Source organism: Nycticebus coucang, chromosome X (genome assembly GCF_027406575.1).
Source record: "Nycticebus coucang isolate mNycCou1 chromosome X, mNycCou1.pri, whole genome shotgun sequence".
Taxonomy (NCBI): domain Eukaryota; kingdom Metazoa; phylum Chordata; class Mammalia; order Primates; family Lorisidae; genus Nycticebus; species Nycticebus coucang.
Window position 1 is genome coordinate 157168681 of NC_069804.1, and position 18526 is coordinate 157187206.

Sequence of the window (18526 nt, forward strand, 5' to 3'; positions counted from 1 at the left end):
CCCCAGAGAGGCAATGTCCCCCTTAATAAAGCATTTTGAGTTCATATATTGATTAGCTTAAACAAATTATTTCCAGATCTTCACTCACCCTTGGTACAAGTTAGGCCAAACACTTTTTAAGGTGGATGTGTGGTAAATGGGAGGGTAGGAGTGGCCAAGTAAAATACCTAGTGAGGAGGTTCCCAAAGCAAAATAAAATGGCCAATGCCATGTCCATGTTTCTGACAATAGGTTTTGAAATTGGTGAGGATGAGCAAGGGAGGTCATGGAACATCAGGCTCAGGCAACAGTAATGCCACTGCAGCCTTAGATAACTTGCCCCAACTCAGGCACATCCCTCAAACAAGGTGAGGGAGACCTACCAGGCAATTCTCAACTGCCATCTCTAAAGTCCTTCCAAAGGAGAGAAGACACCCCATAGCTTAATGATGGAATCTCTGGGCCTAAGAGAAGCAAGGGAGAGTGGGAAGGAGAAGGATGAAGACATTAATCCTGCAGGCCTTCCTTCTAGTCCAAATGACCCTCTAGTTTCTTTAGTATAGATAAATATATAATAAATGATATTAATATATCTGCACATAAAGATTAAAAAAATTACTGCGATTCATTTCACAATCTGTTTACAAAGCACTGAATTCTCCAGGAACTGCTCGGCACCTCCCCTAATACCCTCTAGGCTGAGGCGATGTCTTTGAAGTCCAAGCTCAGGGTTGGAGCAGAAAGAAACACCCTAAGCCTGAAAGCAAATCGGGCCGGCTGTTTCAGCTCCTTTGCAAGCTGCTCTTCGGAGTCAATGTAAAGTCATCAGAGTTCAAATGTGGATGGACCACAAGCTTCTCAGCCCTTCAGTCCCGGGCATGGCCAGGGGATGTAAACACACAGGAGGATTTCTTCCTTTGGCCAGGAGGGGAGTCGAGGGTAAGGGTCAGGGGCTCAGATTGGTGGTGACTGAGGAAGCGGAGGAAAGCCGGCAGAAGCCGAGTCCTCTGGAGCTAGGTTTTCTTGAGCTGGGAGTCGTGTAGGATTCCCCCTTTAAACAGACCTTTCGAACCCCTTCTTCTCCTTTCTCCAGCAGGTCTCGCCCCCACCCCTATGCCCAGATGCCTCCACGTCCAGGTGGGGGCTGCCTGTTTAAAGTAGCTGGGGGGGGGTGCTGCCCAGGAGATTGTCACGAAGGGTGGACCGCCCTGGAGACGCGAGGCGAGGCGGCGAGCCCCAGCATTTTCCCTTTCCCAGTACCCCAGCACCTGTCCCACTTTAGCGCTGGGGCTGGGGCTGGGGCTGCGCCCGTGGGCGGCTTCCGAGCCAGAGCGCCAGAACCACTCACCGAGGTCGCTGGCGGTAGGGAAGTGGGGGCCGGGGGAGGGGCGGGGCGTCCCATGGGGGCGTTACCCCCCACAGCTTGCAGGACCCTCCGCCCCCAGCCATCCCCTGCATACACTGTAGCTAAACAGGGGAAGAGAGAGTCACACATAAAGCATGATCTAGAAAGCTCGCTCTCCGACCCTGAACGGCATTGCTCGCCCCCCCCTCCTAGAGCTGGGGGCTGGCGGGGAAGGTGGCTCCGTTCTTCCCCCCGTGGCCAGTGCGGGGTCTGCGGCTGCCCGGTGAGGTTCCGGCTTCCCCAGGGCGGGCAGGGGGAGCCCCGAGAACTGCAGGCCCGCCCCCCCTTCCTCCTCCTCCTTCTCCTCCTCCCCCACGTGTCCTCCCGGAGCCCAGAGGCCTGATCCCAGCACCTCCCGCCACCTCCCTCCTCCTCCCGCTTCGCCCGTTTCCCCGGCGGCGTGGAGAAGAGCAAAGTTGCGACAGCGGCAGGGGGCTCTGTCCAGGTGAAGGGGGCGCCATAGCGGGGGTGGGGGGAGAAGGCGCAGTCCTGCGGCGGGGGCGGGGGGAGGATAAAGAAACTTGCTTTCCGAGGCCCCCACCCCGCGTGGGTTTGGATCTTGCGTGGACCAAGCCCTCGTGGCAAGTCACGGCAACGCCGCCAGGACCGAGGCCGGCACCGGGACCCGGACCTAGACCGCGCGCTTGGGCCGGCTCGGCGGGCGCAGGCAGCGGGCCAGGCCAGCACCCAGGCAAGGGCGGGGTGGGTGGCCATACACCGGACCGAATCGGGGATTCCAGTGGCGTGGGTGCCGGCCGAACCCGGACCGGGCCGAGTTGGGTGGCGAAGTAGGACGTGGATTTGGGGGCGGGGCGCGGCGGGAGGGGGAAACCAGGCCGGGCCGGACTGGCCTGGGCGTGGGGGCGGGGGGCGAGTTCGGGGCACTTGCTGGGCTCTGGACCGAGCGGTAGGGCGGGGCGGCGTTAGGGGCTGGGCCGGACCCGAGGGGAGAGAGCTAGGGGAGGGGAGCCGGGGGTGGAGTAGGGGCGTGGAGTTGTGAGCGGGGTCTGGCCTCGGCCGGGGGCGAAGGTAGATCGGCGGGGCCGGGAGCCGAGGGAGGGAGGCCCGCGGCAGCGCAGCGGCAGCACAGGCCAGCTTCCGCGGAGTTTGTGCCCCTGCTTCCCGGGCTCCGGTGGCTCACGCGCACAAATGGGGCTAGGGGACTGAAAGGTAAGCAACTGCAAGTGTTAGACGGTGTTCGGCGGTAATTCCTGGAAAAGCGAGGAAAGACACAGTCTGCGATTATGCCGCACCCCCCCCCATCTCTTAGCATGTGGATTCTGTTCTCAGGGGGCTGTGGACCCTCCCCTCCACAATCCTTTCACTCTCCAGCATTCCCACCTCTTTCCTCCTTCCTCAGCCATCTGATTATCCTAGGGGTATATGTTTTGGGGTGGACGGCTACTGGGGAAGGGCTTTATACTTCTCCACAGCGGCAAGCCTGGTAGGTAATCTTATTTCTACGAGGCAGCTTCGCTTCTAGTCGCATGGACATTCGGGTTTAGATAATTTAGCCCCCACCCCGAAGCGATTTGATGGCTTCTAAGAAAAAAGAAGAATCCCGGGATTTCCACGGCTGGGATGAGGTTTGAGGATTGGGATTCACTCCCAGCTCACTTCCACTATCAACCCCTCTTTACTGTGAACCACTTCCACCGGGATAAAAACCTAGGGGGTGGGGGGAACAGAAGTATTAACGTGCTTCTCTATCTCTACACAGGGTCAGCGTGGCGAAGGACGGCTAATCTCGGAGAGAAAGTAGTCACCAGTCCAACTCAGGTCACCCCCACTATGACTTCGGTGAGGGGGGCAAGGCTAAGAAGGGGATACTGATGGTTAGGGGCCCAGTATAAGGGAGGGGGCTCAGTAGTCGCCCCCAGAGGGAGTCCGTTTTTTGGCGGGGAGAGGGGGAGGCCGAGTCCCGGATTCAGGGGAGGGGTTCCGGGGAGGGAGATGGGGGGTGGCGACGATGGTGGGGGAGGCGGAAAGAAGGGGGGAATCACGCCCTGCCTGCAAGGGGAGCCTCCCTCAGGCCCGTGGTAGAAGGAGACTGTATGTGTCTGTTTGGAGGTTGCCCAGCAGGAGAGATCTGGGGTCCCCAGATTTGCACACTAGATCAGGCACCAATGGCCTGAGAAAGTCAGGTCGGGGCATAAGGTGGAGAGCATTGGAAGAAAGAGAGAGACCGTTGGCCTTGGCGCACGGATCTTCTCCCTTCCTCAACCTCCCCCTTAGAGGGGCGTCGAGATGGGGGGCGTGGGGCTCCTGCAACCCCGCGGATCGAGTGCCTCCGCCTCTCCCGGGAGTCTAGCTTTTTGCCCAGCTTGCTGCAGCCACTGCTGCCTCCCTCTCCGGAATCCGCTCGGTCCTCTCAGCGATCCCCTCCTCCTCCCCTCCCCTCCCAGTGTCACCGGGGCTGCTTGGCTCTGCCCCCTTCGCCGCCGCTTGCTCCCTTCTTTCGTCCCTCCCTCTCTTGCTCGCTCCCTCCCTTCGCCTCCTCCTCCCCATTGCCCCCCCCGCGGAAGCGGCATTCTGGGAGTTGTAGTGCTGAGGGATCGAAGCGCTGGAATTGGCGCCGCCCGCAGACTCGGCCGGACTCCACTTCCCGTCGAGCCCTGCGACCGGCACCCACTCCGCCAGGCTTCGCTCGCACACAGACACACACACACACCGCTCTCCCCCTCACTCTTCGGCTCGCCGCGGCTGCTGCCAGTGTGTGGCTCTGTCTCTCCTCCGCTTTGGTGAGCCCTCCCTTCTTCCTCTCAGTTCCTAGAGTCCGACCGCCGCCGCCGCCGAGTGAGAGGAGAAGGAGGTCGGTGGCGATAAGGGGCGGAGGGAGGCATCAGATCGGGGAAGTATTAGGCGGGTGGCGGTTCTGAGGGGGTAAGAGGGAGCCCGGGTGGCGGCCTGAGCCTCCCCGCGGAGCCGACCCGGGAACAGGTGCGTCTTTTTTCTCTCTCCCCCAACCCTTCCACCGGTTTTGACTCCCTGGCTTTTTCGTATCCCCCCCACCCATTTCTTTCTATCTTAAGCCTTTCTCCAACCCGGTCCCTTCTTCACCCTACGGCCCCTCAGCTTGCTCCCCAGGGGCGCCGTCCTCTTCTTGTCCCCGGACGTAGCTCTCCCTGTAGCCTGCTCTGTCCTCGCCCCTCCCTTCGGGACAGCTCCCTTCCACTTCCCACCTTAGTACCCCATCCCTTGCCCTGCCCTACCCCCTTCTGGACCCCCTTCTCTCTCAGCCAGGTGAGACTTGTTCGCCACAAACCAAGTCTTCCTGACTGGGTGGGGGTCTCCATGGAAACGGGGGGTCGGTTGATTCTGAGGGGGGGAAACCATGGGAATTACCCCACTCCTCAGAAAGGGAGGTGGAAGCTACGGTCTTGTGAACTACCTGGCCCCAACGCCCGATTCGAGGATCCGTCGATCTGAAGGGAGGCTGGCTAGCAGGGCAGGGCGAGAAAAGGCTTGTTTTTTTTTTTTTTTTTTTTTTTGAGGGGGGGTGTCCGTGATGAAGTCTTGAAGAGACCTGGAGAAAATATCCTCCAACCTCTGAGGGGAGGTGCGACGGGTTCTCTTCAGTGCTGCTTTCTTCCCGGTGCTGGGGTGAGGGAACTGTAGGGTAAGGGGTACCCCTAGGTGGCGGCGGGGCCTGGGTTCGGGAGTGGGAGTGCTGTGATGGGGGCAGGGGCAATTATCCGAGTCCCTGGAAAAAAGGCGGGGGATGACTTCGGAGCGCCCTGGCTCCGCTGCCCTCGCTCTAGGGGCGGGGGCCGCCGGGCCAGGCGCAGCAGATAGGGGGCTTAAATTGAAGGAGGAGATGAGGGCAATTCCTACTAGCCCTGACAAGCCAGGGGGGAAGATCTGGCGTGTAAGCCCACCACCCGCTTCATGCCAGGCCTGGAAACTAGGGGTCGACGAGCGAAGCAGAGGGCTGGAAGGAGGGAGGCTCCAGTTACGGGGCCGGGTTTCGGGATCAGGGGCAATCCCCTGGCCCTTGGAGAAGGAGGGAGAGGGATGGCTGCGAACCCCAGGGCTCCCCCACCCCAGGTCCTAAGGGGCGTGAGGAACGGATAGCAGGCCCACTAGAGCTGGATTCGAGCTGATCGCGGCCGGGGAGTGGGGGGGCTTGGTGGTGGGCTTCGGTGGGGGAGCAGTCCGGCGGCGGGGCGGGCGGGCGGGGCGTGGGGCTTCGGCGGGCGGCGGGGCGGGGCCGGGGCGGCGCTGCTGCCGCCGGCGCCGCCGCCGCTGCCGCTCCTGCTGGGGCCGCCGCAGCCGTTGCCGCCGCCGCCGCTGCCGCCGCTTCTGGGCGGGGAGCCGAGGCCAAAGAGTCCCGTGCCGGGGCAGAGGGCGCAAGCTGCGTGCTGTGGGAGGGGGCCGTCCTGGGGGCGGGGGCAGGCGGGGGGGTGGAGCCCCCGACGGGGGGCGGTACGAACCGTGAAGAAGACGCGGAGGAACCGGGGGCCGAGTGCATGGAGGACGAGGTGCTGGGAGAAGGTAGGGGTGTGGGTCCCGCGACGGCCCTCGTGGGCTTGGCTCCTCGAGGTTCAGCTTTGGGACAGAACCCTGCTGGGACGCTCACAGGCCCAGGAAGGGATAGGGAGGTGAACTGGACTGTGGAGGGGGCCTTCCACGTCGGGGTCCCGCCGAGAGGAAGGCTGGGCCAGAGAGACGTCCGGGGCAAGGCTGGGAGGAGCCGGCCGCACCTCGGCTGGAGATTTCACGTTATGGAGGTGCAGGAGATCGTTGTAGGGAGATGTGCTTGAGGGAAAAGGTGGGAGGGAAGCACACTACAAACGCGGGAGGCCAACAGCACAGGCCGGTGGGGGTGCCCTTCTATTTCCCTCACACCTTCTCCCTCCTACAGTGGAAGCACTATGTTTTTGTTTTATTGTTTTGAAATTTTCAACATTTGCTGATCAAAACTGTTGATGTGGTGATACTCATTCTTGGTGTCTCCTAGAATAGACAGTAAGAACAGGCTTTCCTTGGTAAGCATGAGTCTAGCCCAAGGTTTAGAGGCTCACACCAGAGTGTGAGAAGGAGGCCCGGGAACTTCATGCCACAGCATTAATACTCTCAAGGCAGTTTGGAGGTCGTCCCTGTGGCACAGAGGTTATAGTTGTAAAAATCTTTGTGGAGACTTCTGGGGATGCAGTTGTAGGTTAGTGTTACACTAATCAGTGTACCGCTAACATGGTTCTTTCAACTTAGAAGGCTATTTCTCAAAAGCACTCTGGTGAAACATTTTATGGGAAAATAAACAGAGGATGCATTTCAAGTTGGGAGTGGATTAGGTGGATAATAAAATTCCAAGGTTGGAAGGGACTTTAAAGGTCTTCTAGTTCTTTGTTTATCTGCCCTGTCCTTGAGTGTTGGAATTGAGAGAGCTTTATTATGTGCGTGGGGGGGTGGTAAGTGGCACAATAAAGGATGTTCATTGGGGTCAGAGTTTAGGGTACTCTAATTGGGTGATGTCACCTCACCATGTGGTACTAAAGATGACAGTATGTAGGAAAGAAATTTGGGCAATTCTACTGGGGATCACTCAGGGACTCCAAATAGAAGCAAAAGGTTGGGGAGGAACCTGTGAAATTCTGATGGAGAAGCAGTTAGTAGGAAAGACTGGGGGAGCTGGGAAAAGCGCGGGGGTCTTGGTAAGTCAAGAGAACCTGAGGGTTGACATGGCCATCTTGACTAAGTCATTAGGATATTGCTAGGCACACATCTTTTGATAGGGAAACTGAGGCAACTGCCTGTGAGGTAGATGTGGAGAATGAGAGGCTCAGGCTTTTGTGCATAGAGCTTTGCTAAAATTGACTTTTAAGAGGGCTGACCCTGTTACCAGCTTTGCAGCAAGGATAGGTTTCTTTTCATTCTGGTTCTGAGAAGACCAGGATTTGGGAAGTCACTGATGGAGAGAGGGGAGGGAATGCTGATGTCTGGATTAAGGAGGATTGGTACTTTGGACTAGGCCAATACAGAAGGGATGGTAAATTATTAGTATATGGCAGAGAAAAGCTAAGGCCCTGGCAAGCTCTGCTGCTGGAATGGGGATTGGACAGAGTGGAGGGGAGTTCCAGAAGAAATGTTGGCTACAACAAGAGCACCTAAGTGGATCTCAGTATTTTGATTTGTCTGGAAAGGGTAGGGAGAGTGAGAGGGTCCCGTTCTTTCTCCCTGGCATAGACTTTCTTGGAAACAAAGGGCAAAGGGGGTTACTCTTGAGGTCTCTGTTTTATTCATGATACAGTTCACTAAATAGAAAAATGTTTGATACAGGTGGCAGAGATTCTGTTGATATGATTAATCTGGATTAGGGGTTAGGGGACATCTTTGAGAGAAGCATAATTATGGAAGAAAAACACTAGAAAGGAAGAAGGCAAAAATAAGTCAAGAGGGTGTGGGCAGCGAAGAGGGAAAGAAGATGGTCATCATGGTAAGGCCAACTAAAGAAAAAGTAGAACCTTGAAATCTTAAGGATAATGTTCTTCAAAGTAAGGTTTGAAGAACCCTGAATGCTTATTGCACTTTCATGCTAGCATCACTAAGTTTGGGGCAAGAGAGAAAGAAAATACTGGGTAAAAGTAGGGTTAGGGGGAAATTGGCATTTTGGAACAAATAAAAATATATTATCTTGCCAAGGAATAGAGAACTTAGTATATAGGATTAAAATGCAGAATGTGAAAGAAGAAAAGAAAGAAAAAAGAGCCAGAGGAGGAAGACACCCACATGTCTTTTGAAGCTGGTATTGAGGAATGGAAAATTTACCATTGATAGATACTATGGGAGAGTTCAGGAAGCAGAGGTTACCTGAGACCCAGGGATTACACATTTAAGTATTCATTAGAAAATCCTAACCAAAGTAAGTAGTAAGGGTACCAAATTGGGAAAGGGATTCACTGTCCTAAATAGAATGAATGGCCTCGAAAGGAGGAGAATGTTGGAATACACTAGTTTTTCTACTCAGCAGGTGGGAGGGATCTTAGGTACAAGGAGGTAACTGATGGAAATCCTAGAGTGAAACCAGATAAAGAACAGTGGCATGAGAGCCCTGGGCCAGAATTTGAGGGTAAGGTAGGGGCATGGATGAAAAGATTCAATCAGGGGTTGGACTGGAGGCCATATAGAGGTTTTTACTGATTTTGGGCTAAGCTAAGCTTGGGATGGACAAGAATGGCCATGCAGAGCAGAGAGTTGTTCTCTAGGGCCAACTAACATCTGAGAATCAGAAGAAATTTGAGGTTAAGTTTGAATAGGAAAGTGAATAACAGAGTAGAACAGATAGAGTGGTGCATAAAGTAGAAATTGTTGAGGTAAAATAGACAGGAAAGGGGAGAAGCCACTAAAGATCACGTAAGGCGTAGAGAAGACTCTAGAATTTTGAGTTTTCAAGAAAGAAAGGAAATTTCTTTTTTTTTTTTTTTTAATTGTTGGGGATTCATTGAGGGTACAATAAGCCAGGTTACACTGATTGCATTTGTTAGGTAAAGTCCCTCTTGCAATCATGTCTTGCCCCCAGAAGGTGTGGCACACACCAAGGCTCCACCCCTCTCCCTCCTTCCCTCTCTCTGCTTTTGAAAGGAAATTTCTTAATGCTGGAGTTTGAATTAGGTGTGAATCCGTAGTTGCCAAAATGTTTAGCATCAGGATGGCCAAAGAGGGAGCTAATACATACGTACCTTTTAGTTACTAGGATGCTAATACAGTTTTTTTTTTGTTGTTGTTGTTTGTTTGTTTGTTTTTTGAGACAGAGCCTCAAGCTGTCGCCCTGGGTAGAGTGCCTTGCCATGGCATCACAACTCACAGCAACCTCCAACTCCTGGGCTTAAGTGATTCTCTTGCCTCAGCCTCCCAAGTAGCTGGGACTACAGGCGCCCACTACAACACCTGGTTATTTTTTGGTTGTAGTTGTTATTGTTGTTTGGCAGGCCCGGGTTGGGTTCAAACCAGCCAGCACTGGTATATGTGGCTGGCACCTTAGCCGCGTGAGCTATAGGTGCTGAGCCAGCTAATATAGTATTTTATATCATCTCATATATGAATTGGGCTTTATTAATGCAAGTGTTTGAATGGTCATCATTAAAATAACATAGAAACAGTTCTCTTTCTAAATCATCCCTGTTCCCACTGTTAGTAACTTAAAAACAATCTTTTATGATGAGAACTTTCTTTGGTGAACTGAAGTTGCTTTCTGGTCAAGAGTAAAATTTAACTCAGTATTTCTTTCTATCCTCATAATTCAAATACATCTTCTTTAAAAAAGTAATTGCAGGCTACATGTCAAGTTCATATTTTCCCTGGTCAATGAATTGTGTGAATTTTAGACAGATGATTCATTATTTGTCAAATGTAATGGGTAATTTTCAGATTTACCCATCAGAGTATGTGAGGCAGAATATAGCTTCATTTGGATCTTAAGACGTCTTTAAACTTCTTGTCTGTGAACAATCTAGGTACTAAGGAGCAGGAAAAGCTTTGTGTTGGGGGCTTCTTTTTTTTTTGTGACAGGGGCCGGGTTTGAACCCGCCACCTCCGGCATATGGGACCGGCGCCCTACTCCTTGAGCCACAGGCACCACCCAGGGCTTCTTTACTGACGATCTGCTAAGAAACAAAATTCAGTTACCTAATTACCAGGGTATGCCTAGAAATCATAGTGTTGGTGCTGTTTAAGAGTACAGTTGAGTTTTGTTATGATGCTGGTGTCCAGACTCAAGAAAAGGAGATTTTCGTTTTTCCAAGTTCTGTGGATAAGTGCACCATATATGACTATGATCCCAAGGGTGAGTGGGTACGCTTTTTTTTTTTTTTTTTTGTGGAGACAGAGTCTCACTTTACTGCCTTCGGTAGAGTGCCATGATGTCACAGGACTCACAGCAACCTCTAGCTCTTGAGCTTCTGTGATTCTCCTGCCTCAGCCTCCCGAGCAGCTGTGACTACAGGCGCCCACCACAACGCCCGGCTATTTTTTGGTTGCAGTTCAGCTGGGGCTGGGTTTGAACCCGCCACCCTCGGTATATGGGGCCGGCGCCCTACTCACTGAGCCACAGGTGCCACCCGAGTTGGTACACTTTTATTGTTGAATTTATGAAATGGTTTGGTATCTTCTTCTTTTTTTTTTTTTGTAGAGACAGAGTCTCACTTTATGGCCCTGGGTAGAGTGCTGTGGCATCACACAGCTCACAGCAACCTCTAACTTCTGGGCTTAAGCGATTCTCTTGCCTCAGCCTCCCGAGTAGCTGGGACTACAGGCGCCCGCCACAACGCCCGGCTATTTTTGGTTGCAGTTTAGCTGGGGCCGGGTTTGAACCCGCCACCCTTGGTATATGGGGCCAGCGCCCTACTGACTGAGCCACAGGCGCCGCCCCGGTATCTTCTTGTGACAAGGCTATACTTGGTTTAACTTGCCTGTACCATGCCCAGATTAATATAGTGCAATTGTTCTCAAACTTGAGTACACATCAGGATTACCTGAACGGATTTGGAGACATACAGCCTTTAGGTTAGGATCCTTGCTTTTCTACTTCCTAGCTATGTTGCAGGAAGCAAGTCACTTAACTTTCTTTGAGCTTCAATTTTCTCATCTATATATACAATGGAGATGATAATACCAAATTCACAGAGCATGAGATGATGTATATATATATAGTGCCAGGCCCATTATAGGTGCCCTATGAATGGAATCTATATTATTTCATAACCTAATTTATCTTGTTCAGTTGTGTCCCATGACATTACCTTTTTTTTTTTTTTTTTTTAGAGACAGTCTTACTTTATCACCTTCGGTAGAGTGCCGTGGCATTACAGCTCACAGTAACCTCCAACTCTGGGTTTAGGTGATTCTCTTGCCTTAGCCGCCCAAGTAGCTGGGATTACAGGTGCCTGCCACAACACCTGGCTATTTTTTTTTGTTGTTGTTGTTGCAGTTTGGCCGGGGCTGGGTTTGAACCCACCACCCTCGGTATATGGGGCCAGCGCCCTACTCACTGAGCCACAAGGCGCCGCCCATGACGTTACCTTTTATATTACATTATAATAAAAAGAGTGGTAGAATGAAGACTATCAATAGATCCTGAGTGCTCCCCTCATATCTTGATTCTCTGTCCTCTTTATTCATATTCCTACTGTGTTAGTACACATTTAGCATTTATGGCCTGGTAGGAAGAAATAGCTTTGACTCATCACCTTATCTACCTTTTAGGTAGATGTGGCACCTTCTTTAACAGCTGTGCTGTAATACTTCTCAATATTTCAGTACAGGAACTGAAGAGTATATATCCAGTTGAAACTTTAGGGGACATTTTGGGCCATGGGTGACATTTTAAAAAGCCATCGCTTTCTGAAAAGGGCTGCTGTGTTTAATTATGACTGGTTGGGCTTTCCAGCTGTCTCTGACATCTGGAAATTCTACAAAAGCTGGTAGATAGAGCCTGGGTCTGTTATGGCTCTATGACAAGGCAGTTTATCAGTGATAGAATGGGTGAGAATAGTATCTCAAATAGCTCTGGATTCCCCAAGCCAGACTTCTGAGTAGAGAAAACTGATGGCTTATAAAATAGATCTCTTGTAGCTAGGGTGGACTTTGATGCCAATAGTCTGTTCTCTGTCAGCTATGCCTGTATTGGGAGAGAGTGATGCCAGGCCAATCTAAAACAGAAATTAATGATTTCTGGCTCAGCTCCTGTAGCTAAGTGGTTAGGGTGCTGGACACGTACACCAGGGCTGGCGGGTTCGAACCCGGCCTGGGCCTGCTAAACAACAATGACAACGAAAACAAAAAAAAAATAGCTGGGTGTTGTGGTGGACCTAGCCTGTAGTCCCAGCTACTTGGGAGGCTGAGGCAAGAGAATTGCTTAAGCCCAAGAGTTGGAGGTTGCTGTGAGCTGTGATGCCATAACACTACTGAGAGCGAAATAGGGAGACTTTATCTCAAAAAAAAAAAAAAAATTCTGTTTGACTCTGGAAATGCATTATTATTCTCTAGCTGCCCTCCTCCCCAGCAGATTTACCTTCCTATTTATATTCTGTTTAGGCAAATATTAAAATGAGTTGTTCTCTGAGCATGCATCTACTGACATTGGCAGAAGGCAGTTCATAAGTCAGCTGGACTTAAAAATTAGCTGTGGCTAAACCACTCTCAGATAATTGGAAGTTGATTTTATTGTTGTTCTGGCTTGATTTTATTTTATTTCTGTGATTGTCTTTTTTTTTTTTTTTTTTTTTTTGTAGAGACAGAGTCTCACTTTATGGCCCTCAGTAGAGTGCCATGGCATCACACAGCTCACAGCAACCTCCAACTCCTGGGCCTAAGCGATTCTCTTGCCTCGGCCTCCCGAGCAGCTGGGACTACAGGCGCCCGCCACAACGCCCAGCTATTCTTTGGTTGCAGTTCAGCCGGGGCCGGGTTTGAACCCGCCACCCTCGGTACATGGGGCTGGCGCCTTACCGACTGAGCCACAGGTGCCGCCCTCTGTGATTGTCTTTATTGTAGAAGTAAAGGAAAGAAAGAAGAGAAAGTTTATGTGAGAGCAGGAGAAGTAAAAGCAATCCATAAACCCAATGATTTTTACATGGGATTCTTGGCCACTGTGTGAAATAGAGAGGGTTTTATTTTTCCCCAGTAGTTTAGCAAATATTTATTGAGCATATGTGTGCCTTGTACCATGCTAGACACTATTGGGGGGCTATTAAAAGAAGTGGAAAATAACTGGGCACAGTATGGTGAGCTTATTATAGTCTCAGTGACTTAGGAGGCTGAGCTAGGAGGATCACTTGAGGCCAGGTGTTTGAGAACAGCCTGGGAAGCATAGTGAGACCTCATTGAGACAAAATTGTTTTAAAAAATATAAATAGCCAGGTGTGGTGGTGTGTGCTGGGTCTGGTAGTTCCAGCTACTTGGAAGGCTGAGGCAGGAGGATCTCTTGAGCCCAGCCTAAGCAACATAGGAAGACCTCATCTCTAATGAATGAATGAATCAATGAAGTAGAAAATATTCTTTCAAGCCTTGAAGAACCTGTGGACTGGCAGCAAGTTGAGTCAATACTGAGACTTTGAAACTCTTTGAGCTAATACTGTTTATTAAAAGGTATATACCTTTGAATGAGTAATATACTATATAAAATTAGTCAAACCTATAGCTGGACCTGGTCTGAACTGGGAGAATAGAAAAAAATAATCTAATAGTGGTCTCTCTGAATATTTGTATATGCATTCCAGGTGACTTTTTTATTTTAATATTATTTATTATTATTTTTTTTTTATAGAGACAGAGTCTCACTGTACCGCCCTCAGGTAGAGTGCCGTGGCGTCACACGGCTCACAGCAACCTCTAACTCTTGGGCTTACGCCATTCTCCTGCCTCAGCCTCCCGAGCAGCTGGGACTACAGGCGCCCGCCACAACGCCCGGCTATTTTTCTGTTGCAGTTTGGCTGGGGCTGGGCTTGAACCCGCCACCCTCGGCATGTGGGGCCGGCGCCCTGCTCACTGAGCCACAGGCGCCGCCCCATATTTTAATATTATTTTTTAAAGACAGAGTCTTACTTTATCACCCTTGGTAGAGTGCCGTGGCATCACAGCTCACAGCAACCTCCAACTCCTAGGCTTAGGCGATTCTCTTGCCTCAGCCTCCCAAGTAACTGGGACTACAGGTGCCCACCACAATGCCCAGCTATTTTTTGTTGCAGTTTGGTTGGGGCCGGGCTCAAACCCACCACTCTCGGTATCGGGCCAGCGTCCTACTCGCTGAGCTGCCCCCAGGTGACTTTTTTTTTTTTTTTGTAGAGACAGAGTCTCACTTTATCACCCTTGGTAGAGTGCCATGGCGTCACACAGCTCACAGCAACCTCCAACTCCTAGGCTTAGGCGATTCTCTTGCCTCAGCCTCCCAAGTAGCTGGGATTACAGGCGCCCGCCACAACGCCCGGCTATTTTTTTGTTGCAGTTTGGCCCGGCCGGGTTTGAACCCACCACCCTCGGCATGTGGGGCCGGCGCCCTACCCGCTGAGCCACAGGCGCCGCCCCAGGTGACTTTTTTTAAAAAAAGCAAAATTGTATAAGGAGTCCTCTTTAGGAGAAAAATTCTATATCATGAATGCAGTACACTAAAATGGAGACATTAGAGGACCACTGTCACAGTCTATAGCAGGCGAGACACAGAAGCACCACAAAAGGAATTCAAGTCTCATAATGATTCAACTTTGGAGTATGAGAGACACACTAAATGTTTATGTGATCCCGCTAAAGACCAAGATGGAGGAAAGCCAACTCTTGTTTTCAGACTTGAAATTATAAGTGTTCAAAAAATGACCCTAGCTACTTAGGATGACCTATTTTATAAGAGATCATCTTGCTTGGTCAACAAGCTAGAGTATAGTGGCATGTAACGTTGAATTCCTGGGCTCAAGCAATCTTCCTGTCTCAGCCTCCAGAGTAGCTTGGACTACAGGCATGCACCACCATGTCTGGCTAATTTTTAGTTTTTTTTTTTTTGAGACAGAGTTTCACTATGTCACCCTTGGTAGAGTGCTGTGGAGTCACAGCTCACAGCACCCTCAGACTCTTTGGGCTTAAGTGATTCTCTTGCCTCAGCCTCCCAAGTAGCTAGACGACAGGTGCCTGCCACGATGCTTAGCTATTTTTTGTTGCAGTTGTCATTGTTGTTTAGCTGGCCCAGGCCAGGTTTGAACCCGCCACCCTTGGTGTATGTGGTGGGTGTGGTAACCACTGTGCTATGGGCACCAAGCCTAATTTTTAATTTTTTATAGAGACAGGGTTCACTATGTTGCCCATGCTAGTCTGGAACTCCTAGCCTCAAACAATCCTGTTATCTTCGCCTCTCAAAATTCTGGGATTACTAGCATGAGCCACCACACCCAGCCTGGACTGATACTTTGACGTGACTTTGTTTTTTGAAAAGGACTGATGAATTTCACAATAAATGCTTAAGTTTTCTAGTTGTATAAAATCCTGTAGCTAGGGCGGTGCCTGTGGCTCAGTCGGTAAGGCGCCGGCCCCATATACCGAGGGTGGCGGGTTCAAACCCGGCCCCGGCCAAAACTGCAACCAAAAAATAGCCGGGCGTTGTGGCGGGTGCCTGTAGTCGCAGCTACTCGGGAGGCTGAGGCAAGAGAATCGCTTAAGCCCAGGAGTTGGAGGTTGCTGTGAGCTGTGTGAGGCCATGGCACTCTACCAAGGGCCATAAAGTGAGACTCTGTCTCTACAAAAAAAAAAAAAAAATCCTGTAGCTAGAACCTACATCTAGAATAAAGTTAGAATGAAGTGTCTTCTTTTTTTTTGAGACAGAGTCTTGTTTTGTAGCCCTCGGTAGAGTGCTGTTGCGTCACAGCTCACAGCAACCTCCAACTCTTGGGTTTAATCGATTCTCTTGCCTCAGTCTCTCAAGTAGCTGGGGTGACAGGCACCTGCCACAAGGCCCGGCTAGTTTTAGAGATGAGGTCTTGCTCTGCCTTAGGCTGGTCTCGAACATGTGAGCTCAGGCAATCCACCCACCTCAGCCTCCCAAGTGCTGGGATTACAGGCGTGAGCCACCGCATCTGTTTTTTTTCTTTTCTTTCCCTTTTTTTTTTTTTTTTGAGACAGAGTCTCAAGCCATCTCCCTGGGTAGAGTGCTGTAGCGTTAATAGCTCACAGCAACTTCCAACTCTTGGGTTCAAACTATCCCCTTGTCTCAGTTTTTCTATTTTTAGTAGAGACGAGGTCACACTTTTTGCTCAGGCTGGTCTTGAACTCGTGAGCTCAAGCAATCCACTTGCCTCAGTCTCGCAGAGTACTAGGATTATAGGCATGAGCCACTGCACCCTCCTGGATTCAAATGATTCTTCTGCCTCAGCTTCCCAAGTAGTTGGGACTATAGGTGTGCACCACCATTCCCAGATAATTTTTCTGTTTTTTGTAGAGACAGGGCCCTATTCTTGCTCAGGCTGGTCTCAAACTCCTGGCCTCAAGCAATCCTCTCTTCTCAGTCTCCCAGAGTACTAGGATTATAGGCATGAGCCATCGTGCCTGGCCAAAGTGTCTTTAAGTGGAGTAGAATAACTTCCTTACTTCTGGGAATGGAAGTGAGTAGTGTTTGAATAATAGGAAAGAAGTATTACAGCAGCAGGTAGAAAAGTTAAAATAATCTGGTGGTATAAAAATGTAAGTGAAAGATTAAAACTTTTTTTTTTTTTTTTTTGCAGTTTTTGGCTGGGGCTAGGGTTTGAACCCTCCATCTCCGGCATATGGGGCCAGCACCCTACTCCTTGAGCCACAGGCACAGCCGAAAGATTAAAACTTTTTCATTTGCCTATTTTATTGTTGGGATAAATTGCCTTTGGGCCTTCTAAATGTTTTTATGTTATTTTCAATTTTCACTAGGAACTAGTAGTTTATGCCCATTTTGCAGGTGACATGATAAGGTCTGAGATGGTGGGAAGTGAGGACTAGGAGTGCCCCCCAAGTTTTTCCTCCACAGTGTAGGCTATGTGTGCTGTTTGATTAGATGGTTCTGAATGGATTTTGGATATTCCTAAACAGTGAATTGTCCCTGAAAGGATGGGATTCAGTACTATTGAGATTGACAAAGGTATGGAATGGGATTGGCTGGTAATGCTCACAGAGGAAGGGAGATTGCAGGCCCTGGGCAGTTAGTTGAGATAAATATCCAGCCTCTTGAGGTGACTACTTCAGAGGTAGCAACATTCATTTGAATGAGTTCAAATAAATAGTTAACTTTACTTTTTTATTCAGTCTCATAAATGTTTATAAATAAGGTTGTTAAACATGGAGGTACCCAAGTAGTCTATGAAGGTGTCCGGGCTGGAACTGTGTGCAGGCAACTGATCCCTGGGGTAAACACCAGTGTGAAGTATTTAGATAGGAAAAAAAATATCCAGGGAACTAGAAAATGTTAAAAGAAATTTAGTTAGGCAGAAGGTTGGGATGAACAGCAGAAAGAGTCCTTCTTCGTTCCTTAAATGGCCTGGCAGATTATTTTCAGATGAATGTGTGTGTGTCTGTGTGTGGTGGTGGTGATAGAGGAACCTACTTGGCATGACAGGAAACAAAGTGATTGGGGCATGTCAGTGGGACTCTTGGATGTCAGGGAATGCTATTTGGTTACTAGTAGGGAAAGATAAGAGAATATAAATATTGGGGGGAAAGCCTGAGTAGAACATTAGAATACTCTTACATGGGCCGTCATTAAAATAGAACAATTTATTTTATTTTTTTCCAGACAGAGTCTCACTATGTCGCCCTTGGTAGAGTGCCATGGCGTCACAGCTCATAGCAACCTCCAACTCTTGGTCTTAAGCGATTCTCTTGCCTCAGACTCCCAAGTAGTTAGGACTACAGGCATTGGCCACAACCACAACGCCCGGCTACTTTTTTGTTGTTGTTGTCATTGTTTTTTTTTTTTTTTTTTTTTTAAGCAGGTCTAGGTTGGGTTTGAACCCTCCAGCCCTGGTATATGTGTCTGGCACTCTTACCACTGAGCTATGGGCGCTGAGCCAAAGTAGAATAGTTTTAATTTGAGAGAATTTCTCAGTTGGAGACAGGGTTGGGGGTATGTCATGAAGTAGGGAAAAAGGAATATTAGTCTCCTGTTAAATATACATAGAAGGAGCCACCAGGGGGGTAATATCTCTAATAGGAGTTCCATATCTAAAGCCAGTTATCTGTGCTATGTATATGTACATTTTCCTATGGAAAATGATGAGAAGTTTTGACTTCTCTCTGAAGGCACTCCAGTGACTGGGTAGAAGCCATGGCCTTTTGCCTTTAGCCTTGAGATCTCATTGTCCGTGGTCTCTCAGATCTCCTCAGGGATGTCTAGATGCTGTTTTTTCCAATGTGGGATAATGGGATAGCCTCTCCTTTGTTTCTGTGAAGTTTGTCTCTGTCTCATGAGAACTTTACCAAGAGCTCTGGGTTTCTTTTCTTTCTTTCTTTTTTTTTTTTTTTTTTTTTTGAAACAGAGTCTCAAGCTGTCACCCTGGGTAGAGTGCTGTGGCGTCACAGCAACCTCCAACTCTTGGGCTTAAGCAATTCTCTTGCCTCGGCCTCCCAAGTAGTTGGGATTACAGGCACCCACCCCAACACTTGGCTATTTTTTGGTTGTAGTTGTCATTGTTTTGGTGGGCC

At 49.9% G+C, this 18526-nt stretch overlaps 1 protein-coding gene across 8 annotated transcripts in view; it reads left to right on the top strand.

The window, feature by feature from the left end:
• Positions 1-1717: 1717 nt before the first annotated feature.
• The window catches only part of BCORL1 (BCL6 corepressor like 1), a 73997-nt gene continuing 57188 nt past the window's right edge, over positions 1718-18526 (top strand). For 3 of the 8 annotated variants that reach the window (XM_053580455.1, XM_053580451.1, XM_053580459.1), the window contains exons 1-2: positions 1718-1829; positions 3105-3184. The gene's annotated coding sequence lies outside the window, so the exon portion shown is untranslated. Of the gene's footprint in view, positions 1830-2422; positions 2555-3104; positions 3185-4043; positions 4197-18526 lie in introns of those variants that run through there. The other 5 variants (XM_053580456.1, XM_053580458.1, XM_053580453.1 and 2 more) reach the window with 3 other exon arrangements.